This window comes from Ischnura elegans, chromosome 6 (assembly GCF_921293095.1).
Source record: "Ischnura elegans chromosome 6, ioIscEleg1.1, whole genome shotgun sequence".
Classification (NCBI taxonomy): domain Eukaryota; kingdom Metazoa; phylum Arthropoda; class Insecta; order Odonata; family Coenagrionidae; genus Ischnura; species Ischnura elegans.
The window spans coordinates 70,686,102-70,709,865 of record NC_060251.1 but is presented as its reverse complement, the minus strand read 5'-3'; positions in this window follow the sequence as shown (position 1 = coordinate 70,709,865).

Sequence of the window (23,764 nt, the reverse complement as noted above, 5' to 3'; positions counted from 1 at the left end):
TATTCTTGATGGGCCGTGAAGGGACAGCACCAAGAACCATTAACCTCATAAAGTTTCCAAGCAAACTACACTTCCTCGATGGCGAAAAGACATGAGAGGTCGGCCAAAAAATCCAATAGGAAGTGGTTTGACACTATATACAAATAAAGGTTTTCACACGGAGTTTATTTTTAATGTCCAAAATCACCTAATAAATGAATGACACACTTCAAGTTAAACTCATAATTATGCGGAACGTACGTAATCTCTAATCTAAAATTATTACTGATCACTGAAGCAGAACGAATAACGCGCCCTTCGTTGGACTTATCTCGATCCATGTAAGCAAGTGTGGTTTTTTTAATAACCTAATCAAAACATACGCATGAAATATGGATCAGCTACCACACACCTAGAAGGCGGCCGAGAGGGAAACATACACGTATACCTATCGAAAAATAGCATCTAACATTACATGAAAACATGCATTATATGATATGACGGGGATGAAGTGAACTCAGATTACTAAGATCAGTTTGGGAAGCTTTAATGTAACCATTGCAGAAGAAACGAAACATATTTTTAAAGATTTTCTGGTATACGAGCAAAATTTAAATAAATTCAAATGGCATCAAATAAATAGAGAGGTTACTTTTCATTTTATGAATTTAAATGTATAAAAATGAACACCTACACCTATCCCAGATTAGAGATAACAGTTATATCATCAGTAATAACGATAATAGTATATAAGTGACTTCATTTTTTTAGATCTTCGGTAGGCATAAAATATGTAAGCTATTCCATCCACCTAATTCAGAAATAAATTGATGAATTGGAGCCATCAAATGAGTCAGGAATTTTCCTCTCAACATAAAAATAAAGTCCACTTCACGTAAAAAAAATACAAAATGTCGGAAATGTGATCAAACCAGTGACCGTTTTCCAAGGAACGCAATTTCTTACATAACAGTCCATTCGGTCCAGCCTGAAGCAGCTGTTTCAAATTTGAAAGTGCACACCCAGATGAGGTTGTACGTGACAGGAGAAATTCAAAGCGCGAAAATCTGAAGACCACTGGGAAGGAGAGGATTTTCGTGGACGAAATCGCGCCGCGCCGCTATTAACCTGAAACAGTTGCATAGCGCAATTGCGACGGGGCACAAGCAATTTTAATGAATGTAAAACGTTGCGATGGCGCCACAACTCGATTGAAAGTGCTCCTCCGTTGACCTACCCTCGGGGTCCATCATTTCGATTATAAAGTAGAAAGAAGAGATATCTGGAGTGACGCAACAGCAAAATACTCCTGAGGCATTCCCTTCACATTCCCATAAGCGACTCCACCACGATGTCCCCACGGGCATTCAGAAAATCCATCACATCTCGCAAATGCAAGTGTAAGAGCGTGATATTGACGAACGGTAATCCGAGAATAACAAATTGTTTGTTCACTGTCATGGCGACTGGGAAGAGGCAGCCCATGTCGATGCATTCCGAATTGAAACGTAAAAAATTCACATTCATATCTAAAAAAGGGGACTTTACTTTTTCTTAAATTAGATTAAGGTCTATTTAAAAAAACCTGTTAGAATCGAAATACAGAACGATTCCCATAATTTTCACTCGTATACAATGTAATGTTTGGAATGTAGTCGGGTAGAAGGTAGATAGTAATCCTGTCGCATCTCTAAGTCCCAAAAGTGGGCATTCAGAATAAACATGAATATTTTCCCATATGGAAATATGGGCATTAAGAGACCCATTATTCATCATAAATTCACGCGTGAAAGCGTGATATTGACGATATTCTCGGACGAGAATTGGAAATCGTTTGTTCGCATTCACAGAGACGGGGAAAAGGATTGAAGAGAAAAATGTTCAACTTATATCACGAAAGAAAGAGGCTTTCTTTTTTAAAAGTAGATATAAGTCTACTAAGTTATACCTGTGTTTGAATCCAAATACAACAAGATTCACCTATTTAAGCTATCAAAATGTTTGTTTGATATATAATAAAATTTCTTTCCACCGCAAGAGTCTTTTTTGCTGGCAAAATGCCGAGACTTGAACAAGAGGTTTAGCAATTTGAAATCGAGGTGGGAAGCGTCGAAAAAAGTTTGTCACGCTCCTTTTACAGAGTTGGTTTGTGGTTATAATTTTTAACCTGCGGAGGGTCTTTATAGAGTCCGTTAATGTTAGCTAGAAATTGCTGAATCCAGATGCATCGGCGCAACCGTAGTCACCAAGCATAGCGTAGACTGGGATGACTCGTGACATTAAGAGTGAAAGGAAGAGTTGACTACGAAAGCACAATTAGTGAAACTTGTGCACCGCTTGCAACCGCCTCTTGTTAGGGACTGTCTACCTGCTATGCACAGAGCTCCCACTTCTGAACTCGTATGTCACACTACACCCAACCGTTTACCTCCGAGGCCTTAGTTGCATGTCAGGGAACAGTCAAACAAAAATATTGTTCTGCACTCGAATGTAGTAAATAATATAAGTAAGAAGGTAGATGCCATTGGCCAAGACAATGAATTCTTATATACTCTATTCCTTTGGGCAAAAAACAGAAAGAGAGGTCCCTAAATCCAACTTGAATATCATATCAATTACAACATATTCTAAGTGTCTGAATAAATATGCTGAAATTCCAACCTTTTTTATTTGAGTTTGCGAAATGAAGTGAATCTTTTGGAATATTATTAATTGGATTTTATCCTCTAAAATTTCTTGGCCCACGTGTATTTATCAAAGGCTTATGAAATTTATACGTGAGTTTAACTCCTGATAATTATTGTGAATCTCAGAGTTCCGGAGAAGCTGTTGTAGTTGTGTAGTTTTATACATTGCTGCGAAAATTAATTCCATTATTTAGAAAATTTTGAAATTAACAATATCTGGAACCTCTTTGTTAGCAGAAGATTGCGTCATTAAATGTATCTAAACACATTTTTTCAACAACAATCTTTTATCTAAACAATTTTTTTCCAAGTTATGGTTGAGAAAATGACTGCTTTAATACAATTATGTAATGTGTGAAGCTGCAAAACGAAACTTCTATCATGCTGGCAGAACAAAACGTAGTCTGTCAAGGATATAATCCAAAAGGAAATTGAAAATAAGGCAATGCGAGTACGTACGTTTCATTTACTCTCCGGGATACGTTTTCTTACAGGACGTAGCAGCATGTAGACATGCTGGATATGCGTAAGTCAATATTGCTTTGATTGTTGAGTTGTGCAACGGATGTTTCGACTTGGACCGTGAAGTTTACCAAGTCTCCGTTAAGTTTGTGGCTTTTTAAAGCTTGTGGACCGAATGCTGAGAAGGTAGAGAATTTTCCTTCCGAATCCGTAATTTTGTCAATTTATTCGGACGGCGTTTTTTTTTTATTGTCTTTCCTGTGTGTTTTGCTTGATCGTAGAATTCGATCGTGGCTTCGATTGGACTCTATCGTCCTCCTGGGACTCGTTTACTTCGTCTCCAGAGGGTGGCCTTCGGATGTCTCCGCAGTTCGTCTCTGTTTTGCAATAAAATCGTGAAATAGCAATCCGCCTTCGGCTATCTTTCGGGACATCTTCCCTCAATGAATACTCCTCCCCCCGCCCCGACACCTCGCTGATCTTTGCAGGTCCTCATGATGGCGTTCCTTTCCTTGAGAGCTTGTCGTAATTTTGTTCAAAAAACAGCAACAGAGGTGACAGTGCGTTTTTATTTTCGATTTTGTTTTCACTTGATGGCTTTGGGCAAGATGTGAGTTGAATTTTAATTTCAGATATTTTATGCCTCGAATGTTTTGGTCAGTATATTTCTTTAGCTTTCAAAGAGCATGATAGCAATTTTAAACCAAAGCGTCTCCGCTGACGCTTTGAAACTCTTTCTATACCAGTATGTATTAATGGGAATTGATAAATCTTTTGGTTCGTTTTTCTATAGCTCCAATACTTAGTCAAAGCATTCTGTATTGCTGGGGAAGAATGAATCTTGAAAAACCTTAAAAATTAGCCATCCTCTTTACAAGGTGTGCTGCATTCTTTCCAATTCCATTAGAACTTGTAATGATTTGGTGCTCCAATCTAGAATAGACATGAATTCCTATCCGAAAAAATATTTAACATCATTGATGGTTTGGATATTGATTTTAGTCATGTGCTATACGTTTGGAACTCACGAAATACTGAGGGTCTTGTTGAATTACCAACTACTTACCTTCTGTCTGGCTACATCCATACCAATATTGATAGCTTAAGTAGTAAATATATCTAGTATGCAGCAAATGGACTTTGCTCCACGAAAGAAGCTGATTTCACCCAGGAGATAATTTCATGAAAGGCTATATTCAATGTATTGATTTAAACCTAGCTTTAAGAATTTATCAATCACCATGGCGTATTACCAAATTCCTACGGATATACTACATGGATCGACAATGGTACATTTTTTTCAATCGATGAATTTATACACTTTTTACCTGTAAAAGGTGGTTTACCATGTTGGTGGTTGGCCACTTATTGCGTATGACTATGTATATATTTTGGCAATGAACTGGTGCAGTTGTGACGCTACGGATTGCCTGAGAAGCGAAAAATTGTGAGAGATATTTCGCCGAACGGATAGATATGGGATTTATTTTTCCTCCCAGCCACAAAAGACTTTAATAAATGCTGGTCGTAATTATGTTTGAGAATTTGCTTTTTATATGTAGACGCCTAGTGTCCAAATAATCCCTGCCATATGCCCCTTTTAGGCGGCTAGCGGAGTAGTGTGTACATGAAAATCTAAAATCATTGAGTGAAAGTATAGTCATTTTTTTTTCCTTTCCATCGGAGTACTTAGCACTATAGTTTACTAAAATGGTACTATTACGCATGAAATTGATTTTTTCCGGTACTCATTTCGCATTTAAACTATTATTGAACCCAAAATTAATTTTCTAACACTGGAGCTCTCACGAGGTGGCCATGTTTCTCTGTAGTGATTAGCTTAAAGCGCTATTCCTAACTAATTAGCTTGATATTTACAAAATATATAGAAGTTATAAAATGTATAAAATATTTATAAAATCGCTTCATTGGTCTAATAATGAACTTTCGTGTTTACAATATTTATTCTCGGAGTTTTTGGCATTAATTTAGAAAAGAAACTAAATTGAGCGTTAGCCACGCTAATTAGGGGTGAACTAAAAAGCTGTTGAAACACCTTTCCAACCTTGTCTGCACCGAGTTCAGTTTTTAGGCAAAAAATTGAATGGAAGTGTTTTCACTTCGCATATTTTGCTCTTAAATTATTATTCAGAACATTAATCTTGTATTGGCAGAGAATAGGGTGGCGTGATATCCACAGTATTCGGTACAACATATTATAATTTCGTCTCGGGTACACTAGCGAACGGACTTCATGTTAGATGAATTAAGAACTTATTGTTCAATATTTTGGTCAAAGGAACGTTAATAATTACGTTTTGAAGAATTAATTAAATGATTTACGTTAATGACTAAGGCATTGTGTTATGCATTAACAAAGATATTTCACACTGTCATCAAGAAAATCCAATTTCCTTCAATCACTACAACGGTACTAACAAACTTCAAACTCGAAGATTCCTACGCGCATTCTCTACTATTATTTTTCAGCAATTTTTTAAGCGAAACAAAACAAATAAAATTCAAAACAAGTGTATGCATAAATAATATGAGCACGAAAAGAAAAAAAAACAATTCATTTTAATGAGTAACCACCTTGGGGCGACGATTTGCAGTCTTGCGTTCGTTAGATATCGGGGGCTCGCAGCGGAGTATTTGCTTCTTGGTCCCCATTCCTTTCCACACTCGTGCTAAGGCATTTGACATTTGCAGAAGGGAGCTCAGACCAGTCTCTTTTGTCGCTTAATATGCGAGGCTTCGCTCGACCTTGCCTCTCTCCAATTCTCCTTCCCATTCCAACTTGGAGCATCATCTTGCGCCAAATGTCCACCATTGCCGAATCTCTGAATAGATCCTCGGGGAGACTGCAGGATAAAAATACAGAAAAAGTACCGATAAAAAAGACCATAGTCACTTAACTCCATTCCTTAGAATATCTACGAGTTATTATATTATTTAAGTATTCTACTGATTAAGGTAGATTTCCAAGGAGTACTTAAGATGCATTCTCTCAGTTTCACATGAAAACACGCGTTTCAAAACCTTCATGGCTGCAATAAAACGTAGGCCAATAGGGAGTAAATGTAATTAAATTTTTACCAAGCATTTATAAAATAAATGAATATTATCAGCATTCAAAGCAACATAATCGCTTGCGTCCTTCAATAATAATAAATAAGTATTCTAAAGATAAAGGTAGATTTCCATGGAGTACTTAAGATGCATCTTGGAATTCTCCCATTCTGACATGTACTTCTCTTCAGTTCAAATTAAGGCTTACTCCCTTTCATTCTATCTAAAAATCTTATAATCTTTCTTCCTCTCCCTCGCTTACCTAACGTTCGACCCTCGCAATTTTCCAACATCTCCTTCCCGCTAATTTAAGCTCAATTTTTCCCCGTAGAATACCTAATGAGGACACACATTTCTAAGTCCTCACGGCTGTAATAAAACGTAGGCTAATAGGGAGAAAATGCAATTTAATTTTTAGCCTAGCATTTAGGAAATAAAGGAATATTAACAATATTCAAAGAAAAATAATCGCTCGCGTTCGTACAGCGTTGTGGCAAGGTGCTTTGTCGAGATGGAGTAGCCAGGTAGCGGAGATGTCTTTTTTCGTCTTGATGACCCTTTTTCGGAGTCTTTACAGCGCTTAAATGTAATTAGCAGCATTAACCGTCTTTTTTAGAGAAAAACATTCCTTATAGACCACTTCTTTGCTGTCTAAAAAGACAATTACCACTGATTTCACCTTTTATTTACTTATTCTTGCCATTTTGGGGATTTCCCTTTCCCATGCCGTTCCTAAAGGCCTTAAACCACCTTAAAATTTATGAGCAGGACAGAGCAAAGTCATTGAAATCCTCACGAATCATTGTGTTCGTCTCCTCAAGAGATTTTATTCAGTTTAGGATAAAAATTAAACTTTGCTCAATTGTCGATTCCTTTTTTTCGCGACACAGGTGACGTGAGAATCAAAGAAACAAGGCACTGGCCTTTGGCTTTCTGAGCTACTGCACTGCCCAACAATGCCTGGCACATAGCTAGAAATTTTCTTTGGGGAAGCTGCTTGGACGGCATTTGGGTTGCCTTACAGGTAATTTGTAGTGAATTCACATAAATATACCAGAAAACCATACAATTCATTAAGTAAGCTATTCATTTCATTATAATGATGTGGATATTTATAGAGTTTTATCGAAGTGAAAGTCTGCAACCAATCTACCTGCCCGAGGGCCCGGCAGTAAGTCTAACCATGCACCTGAGTGTTTTCTTCACCACAAAGATAATATCGTAATTACTCTATCATCATTTATCCTCCATTTCATGCTCTAAATCTTTTGGAACGCACCGTGTACGTAGCAATAGTGACTTGAGCTGGAGCGAGTTCGGAGCGGGAAGAGAGTTAGTAGGACGACGGTTAGGTAAGCGGAGGAGGAGGATAAATAGAATAGAATTTATAGATAGAATGAGAGACTTACAGGAGCTTGAAGAGTCAATGGTTTTGGGTGACAGGTGGAGTGATACACAAAAATGTTCATGTACCCCTATAATAACCAGTAGAATACCTTTGACAATAACGCGACAGTCTAGTTAGGCACTTCATAAAGCACCATCCTCACACATCGTTGCACTATCTAGGTAATTGAATTTATTATTGGCAGAGGATTTAATAGCTATGCACCAGCAAAATTTTAACCTACATGACCAACAATTGATCTTGATTACCTCAATGGTCATCATGAAATGCTACCCTCTACTATGCAAGACCAGCTTGTCCTAATGACTTAAGTTAAAACGACACGAAATTTTTAACATTATTATTCTGATGAAAGTTTAAGTTATTGTGTATGTTATATCGGAAAACTGAAATTTATTTTTCTAATCCTCACTCCACTTTTTTGCTAAAGGATTTTCCTCAAAAATTAAAAAAAAAACTATTATATCATTGACTTAATTATTTCGATTCTAAAATGTATCTCTCTAAAGCTATACGCCGTTCACCCTCGGACGACATTGCTAGGCAAAAAGTTAAGTCCGTTTCTTCCGTCTGAGAGATAGCGGTACATAAGAGCACGTGCAGAGAACAACGGTGTTGCGGAGGGGGATCCCGTGACATCAAAAAGTGTTGAAATCAATGAGAAGACACGTCCAACACGAGGTGAGGGAGCGGCATTTGTCAAACGCTGGAATGGCATCGGTGATTAATAAGACCTAATGCTTTCCTCGTGCCTGTCCTTGGAGACCGCTAGCAATCAAGAGACCATCCCAGAGGTCTGCTATCATGAATTATCACAAACAGGGGTGAAGCACAATGATTGGGTTACCATCTAAAATGCCACCGAGGAATCTGCCTGAGCTGAAGTGGCGCATGCAAAAAGATCTACGAAAAGCGAAGAAAATAGCGTAAAGGAACTGACCCCGATACTCTGATTATGTGGAATCACATTCCCATAGCTTAGTCCGGGGTGAGCTGTATCTTAACCTATTGAAACTAACCTTCGGGTTGAATCGCTGAAAGTGTAAAGACAAGGGATGAACTGAAATGATGATAAAAGACAATTTTTTAATCCACCGTGGTTAAAGTGTGAAACAGTATGAAACATTGCGTCTATTCCTATTCAAAACAAAAGAAGAGACATGCTGACTTCTGAGAGTGCTCTCGACGATGAAACGACCATCATCGCACCGCTAATGCTGCCCAACTTTTCCATGAGCAATTTCAATGGGAAATTTTCGATCACCCACCGTGCAATGCCGTCCTGGTATCGTGTGGCTTCCATCCTTACGGTGACATTAAAGATGTGGCTTGGAGAAAAGCACTTTCTAACGGGCGATGAGCTTCAGAACAAAGGCAACATTCATTGAAAGTAACAGGCTGCAACATTCTATGAAGAAGGTATAGTAAAGCTTGTCCACAGGCCACACCAATGACTCGATCGCCGAGGCGATTATGTCGAAAGGACACTACAAGTGTACTTAAGATTTACCTATGAAATAATCTTTCACCCATCATTTCATCTTTTGTTCATGGCCCATCCGAGCTTGAAAAATAACGGCCATCGTGTATCTAAATTTATAACGCATAGAATGATGAATATTTGGAAACCGATAAATAATACCGATATTGACCAAGAAGGAGTTTCCATTCCTCTTCAATATCAAATCTCATATACTTGAATCTAGCAAGGATATATTTTTGCCTGACATGACACGTGTGCTTCTTCATATTAATTACCAGGAGTGACTTGACCGTTTGGTCCAGCTCAACTTTCACAAAATATAGCAGAAAATTAATAATCACTGCTACGTCTCGCTTAACCTCCCCCTCCCCCCGCTCCCTCCCCCGGGTCACTGTCTTCCATTGGTATCTAACTGGATTGACCACAAGTTCTTAAGTAGGGCAAGACGAGAGACTAAATGGATGACCTTGTGGTTAACATATGAACTTGCAGACTTGATCACCTGGTTACAGAAGAAAAAATCTCAGAATTCCGATAAATTATTCGCGGAACTTCAATGTATTGATTAATTTTGATTTGTTATTGAGGTATTTGGAGATTAAGTAGGTTTGGATGGATTCTTCACTTATTATTTCGGCATTATTCCCTCTCTTAATGGATTTGTCTCTTCAATTCTCAATAGCCTTAATATGAAATATATTCTCCCTTATTTTCTATCAAAAAAATATATTCTTTCTCTTCCTCGCCCACGTTTACCCAATTTTCATTATCCTCTCTAACACTATCAATGTCCCCTCCCCCTCAGTATTAGCATCATTCAAACCTTGTTTACCGTAAAATGTGGTGAATAGGGTCAGCGGGGTGAGTAGACTCACTTTTCAAGAAAATTCTTAGATTAAAAAAAAGCAACGAATGCAGATGGTTCGAAAATATCAACGGTATTCGACAGAGGTGGATTCCGTGATTCCATTCATTGATTGATTTTTCTTTTCCTGGCAACCACTTTAGTGTGAGATCAATCACAGCACTCCTCAACGCGAACAGCTTTTTTCATGCTCCCGGAAATCTTTATTTACCTTTCAAAAACTGTTGGGGTGACGTTGTTGCCATTTTCACTCCAATATAAATTGTTACGTTTCTTCCTACTCCTACAGTTTGATAATTTTAAACTTAATATGTGAAAATCAGTAGCCAATTTCTTGAAAAGAGTAGCTAATCTCGTTTGATGTGGAGTGAATAGGCTCACCCATCACTATGCCGCGAAACTGTAAGCCTGACCCAAGATGAAAACAGTGCATCAAAAGGACTTCCAAAGAGATCAATCAGGCTTTGTAAGCTGTGAAATCAGAGTCAAGCATTCGTAATACTGCCCTTGTTTACAATAATCCTAATTTGGTCATCAGGCGACATCTAAAAAATCCAATCATGAAACCTCAGGGCGGTCCAACAGTTTTATTCCCTGATGTGGAAAAACATATTGTGGATACATATGTGGAATGATAATATGGTTGGAATGGGGAAACCCATTTGATCGCACCACTCTCCGTTACTTTGTTAAAGGGTACTTACTTACAACACAAGATCTGAAACTGGAATAACAACGAGAACAACATTACTTTTCAAATGACCAAACCCACTTGGAGTGATGACAGAAAGTTCCATAAGTTTTTAAAGTTGTATTCGGGAATCAATATATGCTGTTTTGGAAATTAATATCAAAATTAAAAACAATGGAATAGGATAGAATCTGCAGGTGTAAATCGTTTAAGAGCCTATTCACCCCATTGCATATAAGATGCCCCACCTGAATTTCTCCATTTCTTTTCATGCCCACATCTTGAATGCCTCCAGTCTTCTCTCGTCCTCTTCTTAAATGTCCATGTTTCCGAACCGTAAAGCGGTACACTCCTAATTAGACCCTTCACTAGCCTTTTCTTTAAACTGTTACATGACAATTCCCTCATCACCTCTTTCCTATTCATCAAAGCCTTCCATTGGGTGCTAACGTAATTCCCTGACTGATGTCCTTACCGCTATATCCTTTTTCTTCTAATATGCTACTCAAATAGTTGCCTTGCTCTAACTGCTCGAATATTTGCTCACTTAATTTTCATTTAACTCACTCAAGCTTGATTCTCACATGCCGATCTTGCAATGCTCTGCGGAGCCGCATCGGTCGCCTTGTAATCAAGCCTTATGCCATATTCCTCATAACGCTTTTGTGAAGCATCCTCTTAATCCAGCAGCCCTCTCGCTGAATGGCAAATCTACGCCTGATCATTCGCGAACCTATCTGGTTTGAACACCGTTCCCCCACTTTTACTCCAATTCTCAGCTAATACCATGCCTCCTTTACTATCTTCTCAGCGTACATGTTAAAAAGCAATGTAATAGTGGAAAGCCTTGTTACATTCCTCGGCCAATTCTTGCACACTCTGATTATCGGTCAGTTTTATCAAATGTTTTTTTCAAAATTCACGAATCAGGCACGCAACTCCTGGTTACATTGTGTAAGTTCCTCTCCACTAGGGATTTCATCACCGCTTTTGCATATCGAGTTGACCTTACCTTTCTAAAACCAAAACAATCGTCACTCAAATACTCAGTATCACTTCCGTCGCGTGATATATTAGGCTTATAATCCTTCTGTTTCCATATTCTACAACTCACTCCTTTTTCGGTAGCGGATTTATTAGGCATTAGTGGAACAGTTTCTAGCATCCTGACAAAATTTTAGTCACAATTCACTGAAAGTATAAATTACAGATATGCCAGCATAGATAATTTTGATTTTATTCCTTACTTGGATTATTAAAATGGATTGATTATTATGAGTGATTATTTTTAGTGGAAATACCTACAATGTAGGTCCTACATATTTTCCATTAAACTAAGGTTCTCAATTTTAGCTGGCGTACGTGGCGTAATTGGTAGAAGTACAATCTCCTAAACAATATAGATAAGCAATAAAATGCTCCACCGTTGAAAAATCATTTCAATAACTTTTTAATTTTCAGTCGCTTCTTCAGCATGCAACCTGCGTGTTTGCAAGTATCGAGGAGTAAGGCCTGACAGACGACCCGTGAGTAAGGCTGAAACATAATCAAGTTATAATGTATTGCGGGATCGTAAAGAGCAAGCGAAAGGATCAACGCCAAGAAAACATAGGAATGGAATACTAAAATAATTAATAAGCGTACATTTTGTTATGCTGCATTCCTTAAGTTTCTTGTGGGTATCTCTACACAAAGGCTTAGTTCAATCATAAATACTTTGCATCATCATAAAAGAAAACAAAAAATTAAAAACTAATGAATTTGCAAAAGAATTCTTTAAAAATATGAGGTTATTTTATTTTGGAAAGTGTTACAATAAGTTTAAAACCCTGTACTTAGTACCATGTTTTTCAAAAAAAATATCCCAGGACTCCCCTGGTTTTGGACACCCCCGAACGAAATTCCTGGTCACGCCAATGTCTCTGAACTATGTCTGAAGATCCAGTTAACATTCGCGACATCAATGATGAGCTTCGAAGCTTTAATGGTCATAAAAAAATACAAAATGAAAACCCATCAGTCTGACGCTGACTGGAGACATGCAGAAGATGAAATTACGATGGTTTACTTCAAGGAGCAGAAACTTTTTCGACTCTTTATAAAAAAAAGATGAAACCGGTCATGAGCCTTTGGAGTCAAGGTTGTCGGCTTTTACTTAAAATATATCTCATTACCGCAAAGAGAAATGCAAATCTCAGTAAAAAAAGATGCCCCAAAGAAAATCAAGTGAATTCTCGAAGCCATGATTTTCCAGGACTCATTCCTCCCCCAGGGCCCCAACCGACCAGATTCTCAGTAAGAGAAAAAAAATGCCTGCACAGCTAACACCATCCCACCATTTTCCAAAGCCGCATCTTCATCTCCATTTCTGGATCTTCTTTATCAAGGACAAAGTGTGAGAGGGCTCGACCTGTCTCGCGGAATAGAGGGGGCGCCGCAGATCACGTCAATTTGATTACTCGACCACGTGGTGACCAACCGGCTCGTAAAGGTCAAGCCGCCCGTGTCGGACACTCGACGAAAGTGCTCGCTGGAGTCATCAGAAATAATTGCGCTGGAATAGGGAGTCGAAATTTCAAGAGACCACTCTCTTTCGGGCAGGCATTTTTCTAAGTTATCGTTACCAGGCACGCATATACCGATATATACGATGGTGAGAATCAGCACAAAATAATCAAGTGACGTCAAAAGAACGTAATAAAAAATGGGGTAGTTTCCTTTATCAAAGAAAACGAATGATTTATCTAAGGCATCTAGCAATAGGGCAAACTTGCAGCCAATCGGAGCACTTGCCTCAAAGTTTCTGTAGTTTAAAAATGGTTCGTTTTCAACCTAAACACCAATAGTAATTCTGGTTTCCATTGGCATCAGCTATCCAGGGTTAAAATTTTTATACATAATTTTTCTCCACCTCGTATCTCCCCAACGCAGAGAAGTATTTACTAGCCTTAATATCGGCATCTCTGTTCTGCCCTTTTTCATGCTCTCCCCCTTCATCTAATGACTCCCATTGCTTGGAAGTCTTATTCAGTACCGTAAGGCCATCCTTCCACAGTCTACCTCTCATCTCAACTCCTTTAAAATCTAGCCATCCACCATAATAGGGTAGTTTCCTTCATCAAAGAAAACGAATGGCATTGATTGCGATCCGTTACCCACTAATAGTGTATTCATAATATACAAATTATTTGGTTCATAATTCCTAGTTTAACGATGTTAATGGTCAATTTTAACCTCATTTAAAAAGGCCAGATTGGCGCCCATGCGATGCCAATCTTCGTGACGTAACAGGGACCTAGATTCTGTACGAGTAGTCAGGAGTTTTACATCGTCTGAGATTACCAATGCATGCATGAGGCACAGAGCTCAGGGAAACGTCTCTTAATAATCACCTATTAAAATTGCCTATGGCCGGAAAGTTTCCTTCGTTTGATAGGGTATCAATAGTCCTTATTTTAGTCAAGCGCTACCTGCAAGCAGGGTACTCTGTTACCTGCTAGCAGCCTGCATTGGCACTCATAGCCTCGTATCAAGGTGGCCTCTAACGGCGCGGCGGCAGCCGGAACCAGAATGACGTCACACGGGCATTTCCCAGAATTCATACTTAGCCCTCGCGTTTTCGCGCGCTTGAAATTTTTCACTTTTTATTTAATCTCGAAAAATAGATATCGTAATTTTAAAATCTAAAAGCGTGAAATACATACTCCAGGAGTAATAATCTTTCGTTTTAGGCAATAAAAAAGAAAAAGGAAGCCACCATAAGTATTGAGGAGAAATGTAACTTTGCGAGTATGATTTTCATAATTTTTGTTCCGAATCCCGAGATTTCGATTACCTCGAGAGTGACCGCATTCTTCCTCGCGGTGTAACCTAAATATTTGCAAAGGTACCTACATAGCTTTCCGCTCTTCAGGTGGCGTAATAGTTGATTGTTAACCCCACTTAAAACTGTTTCAAAAGCCATAAAAAGTTCCAAAATGAGAAATCGCTTATCAGAAAATGAATGGTTATATTGTGAGACGCAGTCGTTTATACAGCATTCAGCTTACAATAATGGCAAAAAAGTGACTTTTTTTTCACGATCGAACGATCGAAAAGGAATTAAATGACATTAGGCATAATATGTGGGTGATTTTTGCGAAAGTTAGGTGTGCATATTTGATAAAATATTGAAAAAGGTGACCGTGAAATTGGTTACACTTCGAAGTATTACCTAACAAAGTTGATTTCATGCAGTGTGGTGCGATTGATGCATTCACGTTGATATGAAATCAATAAGAGAGAAATCAAAATGCAGAAAACTCTGTATTTTATGATGAAGGCGAGGCCATAAAACGAATGATGGCACGGCTGGAGGGAGGAAGTGGCAAGTGAATGATGAAAACAGCGTTAGAGGCAGGTGTCAAGCAAGTGGGAGGAAATGAATAGGGTTTATGAATACAATGAAATAGAATAACTAGATATTACCATTGGATATAGCGTAGATAATTGCTCTCATTTGCGAATGTACAGTGATTTAACTTTTCAAGTACAGAATATACAGGTCAAAATCGCAGATTTCATTTAAACTTCGATGTTGAATAAAATTGAGTAACGCGATGATTCAAATGGAACTATTTTACACTCAGCCAAGAAAAGTATTCCCTACAAGCCGAGCTAAAGCCTTTACAAGCAGGGACCTCATTTTTGCATAATTCTGCAGAAATTGCTGATCAGGGATGTCCATATCGCCAATAATAACCAGTATTAGACATAGACTCTATCTAGTACTTCTCCGATACATACTAGGAAGAAAAAATGTAAACCTGACTTCCGTTTCTAATAATTGCATTAGGAAAAAAGTTATCACGCCTGAAAACCGAACTAAGTAGCCTTGGATTTCCCTGAAACTACTACTAGCACATAAATATTTCCTCGGTTGAAGCGTTAAAACTGAAATACACGTCATTTTTTTTAATTAGTACAAAACATTTCTGAAGGAAAGAGATATTATCCAGGCACGGAGTACACATTTATAATGCCTTCAATATAATATTATATCATTGAAAACTCAGGGCGGATAAAGAATAGAGCAATATGAATATATGCATATCATTAGTAAGGGCTCAAATAATATTTGAAAAAATGACTTCGAATGCTACCATACGAAAGAGTCTCAAGAGCAAACGGAGCAATTTCTTACTCGATGTATCAGAAACAGAATATGTATTTCATGCTACGGTGAGTATGCACAACATGAATTTGGGCTTAAAAATATATTTGCAGCACCTGTCTTGGAACGTCTGCATACAAGAGTCTCTCAAGGGCAATTTCATTGACGCTGTAATCAGACACAGAATATGCGTTTCGTACTATATGAGTATGATTACCGTAGATACGGGCTTCGAAATATATTTGCAACACACGGCTTGGAATGCTACCATAAGAGAGACTCTCATGAGACGACAGGATAATTTCTTAGACCATGGAGTGGCGAGTTGCCCGCGGTAAGAAAGACGATCGCAGATCACGGGAGGATGGGGCGAGTGGGTGGGAGGAAAGGAAAGGAAGCGGAGAACTGGCTCGCCCGGGGGGCGAAGAAGAGCCCAGCGACACGCGGCCAGGCGCCAAGGACGCCGATCGGCGACAGCGACGCGGCGAGGCCCCGAATCGCTCCCCGTTGGTGGATGTCGGTTGGTTGGGGCGCCCTCTGCCGAAGGTCAAGGGGAGGGAAGATGCGCTCTCCGGCCGGGCAGGTGAACAAGACCCGCTGAGACGGAGATTTTTATTCCTTACCACTCTGGATGAGGGACCATCCCGCTGGAACATATTCCCGCAGCATTAATTTCCAATGCAAATGCGAAGTAACGCAACCATGGAGTGCTCTAGTTGTGAATATTTATTTATTCATTCCCATACCAGCCGAAACAGCTCACATTGGCTTTTTACATCGGGGTTTTCAACAAGATGACAGTCCACGTTTACGACCAACCATGCCCTGGGTTGGGGTAACCTACTCAGGCGGGTCTTAACCCCCAACCTCTCGTTTGGTAGACGAGGACTTTTCCCCGCCGCAACCGAAGCCGACGACTAATTAGAGCTATTTCCGAACACAAACAAGAGTGATTTTCGGGTTCTACATATGCGACCGATACTGGCAATAATAGGATAACCTGAATTAGAGGTGGTTTCAAATCAAAATCGCATAATCTAAAAAATAATCGATGTTGAGGTGCCGATGCTAAGGCAGCTGAAACTAAGAAGGCGAATATCACGGATTTTATACCCGATACTAAACTCCTTAATACTCAGGGATTTTTTTAAATAAGGAGATTACAGAAGTTTCAAAGTAATATTTCGTTTCCTCAGACTTTTTCCCACAGAAAATCGAAACTCGATTAAACATACTTAAAATTAGAACACTTGCCCCAGAATTTTTACTGTCCTTATAAAATAAGCACATCCATATAACTTGAGTAAAAATCATTCGTTTTGCGATTCGTTTTAATGGGGAAAAATGTTTCAACAGAGTTAGGAAGACTTGCCACATGGAGATTCTAATGCCTGGTTCGTCATAGTAAACTCACACAATTTGGGTGTAAGGTTGCATCAGAATATAACAATAAATTTGGACATATTTCGCTAACTTTGACAAAAACTGGACGAAACGAAGAGCAAATTGGCTGAAAATGTAAGAAAATAATTCTCCTCTACATTTTAAATGGAGAAAGCTACATAAACGCACAAACGTTAATTTATCAAAATAGTTTAGATCTTTATTCCGTCTGCTAAAATTTTGGCATTGGGGAAAGCTACGACACGTGCAAGAATTTCACATTCTTATTTAAGCATTCTCTACCTCCCAGAATATCAGAAACCGTGATTGATGCATCTCTTCGCATGGTGCATATGAAAAAATATATATCATGAAACAGGAAATGCCTATATTATGGAAAGACTTAGTTCAAATCCACTAGACAGATGCGCAAGGCTATCATTAGCCTCCATATTCTGGAGCAAAATGAACCAATAGTGGCTAATACGCAGCATAGCTGCGTTGGCCTTACATTACAGAGGTAATTTGATAATGTTTTATTTCCGCTCGTAAATAGTGATACTTCACCAATGCGATTTCCAAATGAATTGGTAATAACCAGACTCAATAGCTATGGATTTATCTGCTACTCCGTTACGGTGAGCTAATATTTATAACAATATCTAATTGAAAAATAGTTTTTATAGAAAAACTTAACTTCATCAAAGATAAACTATATGAAAAAAGCATTTGAAACGCTACGAGAGGATTCATAAAGAAGTAACATATATACAAGTTTGACAAGAGAAAAAATTAAAATTGTGCAGCAAATGTGTTCACCGTGGCTACGTCTTCTTTGTTTCACTGGAAACTCCTGCATTACCTGATGATCTCGATTCCTTTAAATAGTAAATGAAGTCACACATGCGATGTCCTTCCTTAAGCAGATTACAATACGTAACGTAAACACGTCTCGCCGTCAGACGACCGAGCAAAATTTAAATTCACCAATACATCATTTCCGCGGGACACGTCGCAACAAAATGAACCACTTGACAAGAACTAAATGCAGTCAATAAAGGCTCACATTTTGAGAGGTGGCAAATGGATATGTATCAGAATGACATTGTCAATGCCGCAGCGGCTCTTACTTCAATACATTACGACTCGAATGAACACTCATTTCAAGACATGAAAGCAAATTTGCACTGAAAGATTGGGGGCTTAAGTACGTTGCAAAATTCCGCTCGGGAATCCGTTTGGGTGCAGGCCAGGTGCCGAGTAGTTGTCCTCGAAAGCATTGGAACTCAACATACGTGCGACGCAGCAGGAGTTCCGCGATCATTCAGGGGATGTAAATGCCTCACTGACGCAGGAAGAGGAGTACGAGAGGTTCGTTGTTGTCCGACGAAGGAAAACATGCAGCAAGTCCGTAGTCTACAAGGCCCGCGACCACCCGAAAGCAACAAGCTACAGCCATTATGGGTGGTCGGGAAATTCAACGGGTAGGAAAGCATAAGCATGAAGAGGTGAAAGAGTTTTCTTACCAGGGGCCTTATTCACGAAGGCCTCGATTTTGTCGAATCCTCGACAATGTCGAGGCGGCGACGTTCAAGCCTCGACGTTTCCGGAAGTTGCAATTCACGAAGCTTATTGTCGCCGTTTCGAGGCCGCGCCAGACGGAAAAAATATCGACGCGACGTAGGCCTCGACAATTATTTCGAGTCTTGTTGATCCTCGATTTACAAGGAGTGCAACTGCAGCTGGCATATTTAGAAGTTCATAGTTCAATAGTTAACGTACGTACGACGGTGATCACAGTCGTATTTCATATATTTAAGAAGTCGATTTAGCAACGATGAAAGACAAGCAAGAAAGAAAAAGTCAGTAGAATAGCGCGGGCAAAGAGGGCGTTTTCTTCTTACTTAATATCCTTACAACTGAGAATACAAGCGTAGAAGTAAGGAAACAACTCATCAGATGCTACATACGGAGTATTTTCCTTATGAAAGGGAGACTTTGACGTTGACAGCAGCAGAGAGGTCAAGAGGTGAAGCAATGGAAATGTGGTGCTGCTGAAGAATGATGAAGCTAAAATGGATCAACCGCGTAAGTAACTAGGAAGTGCTAATAAGAGTGGGGGAATAGAGAAGTCTCGAAAAAAAACCTTAAACAGAAGACGGGACAACTTGGTTGGTCACATTGTGAGGCATGATGGCCTCATGAAAACAATCGTAGAAGGACAGGTAGGAGGAAAGAAGGGCAAGGGACGGCCCCGAATGAGTTACATAGAACAGTTTAGAAAGTATGTAAAAGAGAAGAAAAACGTATCAATGAAAAGGCTATCGGATAGGAGAGAGGAATGGAGAGCTGCGTCAAACCAATCTTAGGAGTGTTGACTAATGATGACGATGAGACCTATGTGGGTATGCTTGCAGATGCTTGATCAAACGCAAATAATTTTCGCCTTCGTTATTTAAAACATGGCTTACCATCAAAGATGACATCCATCGAGTTTATTCATTAAAATGGGCGTACAGAGATCATGAATAATAAAATCTATATGTATTTTAAATAAACACTTAACCCGGCTATTTTAGTCGCGTCTAGCGTAATTTTCACCCAACTAACTTTTACTCTGTTTGATTACCTACAGCATTTATTTCTTTATAGCAAAAATTATAGACCGCCAAAAATTGTCGTCCCTACATTCTGCGAGAAAATTAGTTTCCATTATTATGGGATACCGTTTTTAGGACTTATTCAGAACGACATAATTCTATCATGACAATACGTTTTATTTAATAATAACCACAACGATAATATTGCTTTAATCCCAGTATTTTATCCGTGCCTCATGTTGTTCTTGGCTGAGGTCTATTTATTTATTCGGAGTATGCGTATATGAATTTCTCTCGTCGTGATTTAGCCTGAGAATAACGTGCTAACAGAATACACATTTTTTCCAAGCATACGGATACTGGCGGCACGGACTTTGGCGGGATACTTTTTTCCTCCGTAGCAGGTACGCCCGAATTCTCACGCTATTCAAAGACGATCAAATATTCAGCAGAGCGGCCGCAACCGTTGGCGGATGGCCCGATCGCTGTGTGACGGTGGTTTGAAAGGAACGCGAGGGTTGGGGCAACCGGCGAGGACAATCGGCTGTAGATGCCGCGTTGAAATTTACGGTCCGCCCGGAGAGAATCACTTCTCCATTTCACTGTCACCGCCCAAAATAAACAAACCGAAGTAAACCAGAAAAGAAACCAGGAAAGGGAAAAGACGAAGGAATCCGAAGTATTCCCCACGAATCTGCACTGCTATTGGAGACTCGGAAGTTACTCGCTAGGCTAAGGTTGCTTAAACAATTGAGAATGGATATCTTTAACCCTCCAGCGGGCGCGCTGTGGCACAAAGTGCAGCATTGTGCCGTTTCGGTCTCACGTTATTAATATTAGTTGGTCAGTGAACCAAACGCACCAATTATTCCTTCTTTGTATCACTATGAAGATTTCTGTTATTGATTCAAGCGCCTAGCTTTTCGAATTTCGAAATAAAACGAATAAGTAGATGAACTGGTCGTCTTTGTTGCACTATGTGCAACGCGCGCCTGGTGATGTAATACTATCCCGTAGTGGCAATTATTGATCAACATTGTTTATTTCTGTACGATATAGCGTGAGGTGAGTTGGTGAGAACACAAGAGTTTTCACCATTCCTTCTCTGAATCAGGTTGAGCTAACAGCTAAGTGAATGGTGTGTACAAGCAGCTGTTTGTGGAGAGAAATTGACCCGTGGCATTTTCTCCAACGTGATCCCTATGATGTGAATACATTTTAGGAATAATTTCCATAGGATATTTTGCTGTCCTTTTATGGGATTTCGATGTAGAAAAATTCAAAAGCTAATTATCACACTGCTTAGGGCACGAAGATTCATTACCGAAGAAGACTATCTGAGTGTACTACAAGAGCTGTCGGACGAGGAACAGGAAGTCGGCATTGAGGAAAGCGATGACACAGATGAGGAGGAAAATATTTCCCCTCGTGATAACGGCAAAGACTGATGAAGCTACGTCTGATGGTGACGTGAAAGAACCTATAACTGCTGAAGATAGTGATATTGATGGTGAGAATAATCATTTTTTTGGAAAAGTTGATAAATCTTGCAAGTGAAAAAAACTTCTTTTTGCGGTGCTACAAAGATCAAGCGCTAAAACATTATGAAAACCCTACCAAGGACAAAACTCTGTGCAAGAAATACTCCTGAAAAGGCTGCGGCTTTTCGAAAATGTATAGATATAGACATGATTGATGAAATTGTGATGCAAATAAACGAGTACATTCAAAATAAAATTGCTCTTGTCCACTATTCAAGGGAAAGGGATTGTAAGGAAACAACAAGAACAGAATTTATGGCTGTGCTGAAAATACTTTTTCTAATTGGCATGAAAAAAGGTTTTCATGCTAATTCTTTAGACTTGTGTATTGAAGATGGATCAGGAATGCAAATTCTAAGGGCAGCTATGAGTTACAAGCGATTTTTGTTTATTTTACGATCAGTAAGATTTGACGACAGAGTAAGTAGGGATTTTCGAAAACAAACAGATAAATTAGCTGCAATCCGAACAATAACAAACTCGTTAATAGGAAATTGTCAAAAAACATATAAAATTAGTGAATTTGTGACAATTGACGAAATGCTGCAAACATACAGATGCCGTTGAAGTTTCATTCAATATGTACCGAGCAAACCCGCGAAATACGGGATAAAGTTTTATTCTATGTGTGATGCCAAAACATTCTTCACCAGTAATCTCGAAGTGTATCACGGGAAGCAGATGAACGGTCCATATTTAGTGTCAAACACACCAGTAGACGTTGTCAAGAGGCTTGTAAGATCAACTGAGGCAACTAATCGTAATCTTACCACAGATATCTGGTATACTAGTTATCCGCTTGCCAAGCATCTCCTCAGAAAAAACATTACAACCATTGGCACGCTGAAAAAAAATAAAATAGATTTTCTGCCTGAATTTTTGCCAAACAAGACGCGCGCTGTAGGGTCATCTCTCTACGGGTTTCAGAAAGGCATTACCCTACTGTCATATGTTACAAAGAAGAACAAGGCGGTGTTGTTGCTTTCAACAATGCATGATGAGGGGATCACAGATGAAGGTTCAAATAAACCATGTCTTATAATAGATTACGATGCAACGAAAACAGGTGTCGACACGGTTGACCACGGTTGTATGTGTTCTGTGTCCAGATTTACGAAAAGGTGGCCATTAGTTTTATTTTATAGATTTTTGGACATCGCAGGAATCAATGCTCACATATTATAAAGGGCAAACAATCCTACAAATGAACAATGCAGGAGGACATTCCTGAAAACTTTATCGTACATATTGATGAACGCACACTTGAAAAACGGGTCAAACATATTATCTCTACCAGCTGACATTAAAATATTCTTGTCAAGTTATCGAAATGAAGACTTGCAAGTTGAAGAGGTGAGCGAGACAGCAAGTGAGAAACGCGGAAAGTGCGTATTGTGTGGCCGTGCAAAGAACATATCAACGACAATCAAATGTGGGAGGTGTAATAACTTTTCTTTCCGAAAGCACTGTTAAACAGTTACTACCTGAAAAAAGTGTGCATAAATGACGTTAAAAACCTTAAGACATAAAAACTGAGTTTTTGGCATTGCTAAAAAAAATGTGATAAAAAAGTTTTAATTATAAAAGTGCTTAAATATCTGTACTGTATGTCTAAACTATGTAAAGTTCTATTAAAAAACAAGGTATTGAATATACGCTTCTTAATTCGATTTTTTGTAATTAATATCAGCGGAAAACCAAGTGTTGCACTGAGTGCCACGCGCGCCCGCTAGTGTCAGAGAATATGGCACGCCTGCTAGAGGGTTAACAGCAATACGGAGAACATTATATTAGAGCCCCACTATATTTCCAGGTCCGACAGAAGCGTCCGACCTGCGTTTGCGTCTCAATGCAGAGGGGGATCTATGGGGGGCTCCCCACCCTCATAGGGTTGAACCAAACCACTTAAAATATACATTTTTGCGGATTACCACTGCACAAAATTATTTAGTTATATATTCTTTTTTATATAATTACCTTCTTTGATGAATTGGAATACCCTAAGCCTGTCATACCGAGAGGATGAATTCAAAAACTTCCCTCTTCAATAATTTAGACGAGCAATAATATTAAATTTTAAACTACATATTTAAAGTATTTAAAAAATTTTACCTTCACTATAAGTTTAAATATTCTATTCCACTTTTGAAAGCCATCAATTTAAACAATATTTTGGTCGTGTAGGAAGCCAATGATTCCCCATCTGAAGCGCCAGTTATTGGCAATAATATTGTCATCTCCTAACGCCTCTCCGAGCAGTTCAAACGCGTAGTGACCTCCATTGACGAGTATTAACGAGAACATTAGATAGTAAAGGACAATATCATAGGGAATATTTTTTATAAATAAATTTTTTTACTGGCAGAGAGAGGATTAGGAAGTTTAGCATATTCATTACACAAAATTAAACCTAATCTCAGCCGTACATTTCATATTGATTT